General features: G+C 45.1%; 1 long non-coding RNA gene across 1 annotated transcript in view; it reads left to right on the top strand.

Moving 5' to 3' along the window:
* Window positions 1-6: 6 nt before the first annotated feature.
* LOC116381785 (uncharacterized) overlaps window positions 7-1,482 on the top strand; it is a 7,804-nt gene continuing 6,328 nt past the window's right edge. Inside the window, exon 1 of the long non-coding RNA XR_004212681.1 lies at window positions 7-395. This is a non-coding gene — a long non-coding RNA (uncharacterized LOC116381785). The remainder of the gene's footprint in view (window positions 396-1,482) is intronic.

The following is a 1,482-nucleotide window of genomic DNA, read 5'->3' as shown; positions in this document are numbered from 1 at the left end:
CCCTGGTGGACACTAGAGAGAATGCAGCTTTAACACATGAAGCATTGCCGCCTGTTGTTTAGCTTTACACAGAAGAGGCAGCTCGCGAGCAGATCCTCGGCAGGAAACACGTTTTTAAAGTTGAGTGTTCGCGCTGAAAGTTAAAACCTCCCTACCTCTTTACACACACGGGTGTAGTGTTTGAGTTTCCGCACACATCTGTCATCGTTAAATAAGTCAAATTAAAGTAACGCCCGCCCTCTTGTCGCCCCCCACAGAACAGCAGTCACTCTCCGGGGCCGATGAAGGGCCCCACCGTCGCGGCCCGGCTCAAATACCTCCAGCAAGGCAGCCTGGAGAGGCCCAAAGCCCGCAAGCAGAAAGAGGATTTCCCCAAAGTCCAGGGCCAGCAGCAGGTATTCCACTTCTAAAACAAGCTCCAGCGTCTGCCTCTCTGCTGTCTCTCCAGAGGAACATCTGGCCCCAGACAAAGGAACCAGAGAGGGGAACTATCTACACAAACCTTGATTCTTTTCTTTTTACCAGTTCTTGATGTGCGTTTTTGACATTTCAGTTACTGGATCTGACCTAGCTTGCTCAGAGATCAAGTTTGTTGTGGTACGAGTACGTCGATGTTTTGATTTCCTGAAGGAAGGTCTTAGTGGTGCTTTATTATTATTATTATAATAGATCTACTCACACACATCCTCTTCCTCCAGCGATGCCACGAAATGACTTCATATCTCATGTCGTCTCTCACCGGATCCTCATCGTCGCTCTGTCTCACCCTCGTCCTTTCAAAGCTCACAGGTTAGACACGTGTTCAACAGCCAAGAGGCCAATCCATTCAGCTCGCTTACTAAGAATTGCCTTTTTAAAAATAGCTCCGATGCTACGACTTATTATGCAAGATGACGAGAGAGAAGCACGAGCTCGCCTGAAGAGGAGGAGGAGCTTTTTCACTTTAACGTGTGCAATGAGATATGGAAGGTAAAGGAGACGGAGGACGACCGAGGCAGCGGAGGAAAGAGAAATAAAAAACGTCCTCTAATTCTGATAGATAATAAAATGAAAGTGTCCGTTATTTACTAACAACTACACGAGAGTCGATCAATTTCAATTGTTTCAGGTTTAAAAAGTTGGTTAACCAAATGAAAATGAGTACATCTGATCAGTCAGTCCGTCCAATCAGGTCACGTTCTGAATATACATATATACCCTCTGTGTGTGTGAAGGTCTTAACATGAAGTGTTACACTTCACAATGAGGTTTTTAGTTTCTTATAAAATATGATTTATAATAAGAAGTTGAGGTTTCAGTGAAAGTGCTTCAAACTAAACAGCTCCTCCAGTCGATGTGATTCAACTGAAATAAGCTCCTGGAAATTCAAAATAAAAACACATCGCTCAGGACAAGACAAACCGGAGAAATAAACCGGCCAATCAGAGCGGAGTGTGCTCAACGTGAGAGACGCTGTCGAGTGTGTGTGTGTGTGTGTGTGTG

This window comes from Anarrhichthys ocellatus, unplaced genomic scaffold (genome assembly GCF_004355925.1).
Source record: "Anarrhichthys ocellatus isolate YVR2014 unplaced genomic scaffold, GSC_Weel_1.0 scaffold4, whole genome shotgun sequence".
NCBI lineage: Eukaryota > Metazoa > Chordata > Actinopteri > Perciformes > Anarhichadidae > Anarrhichthys > Anarrhichthys ocellatus.
The sequence above is the reverse complement of the archived record's forward strand: the minus strand, read 5'-3'. Positions and strand labels throughout refer to the sequence as shown.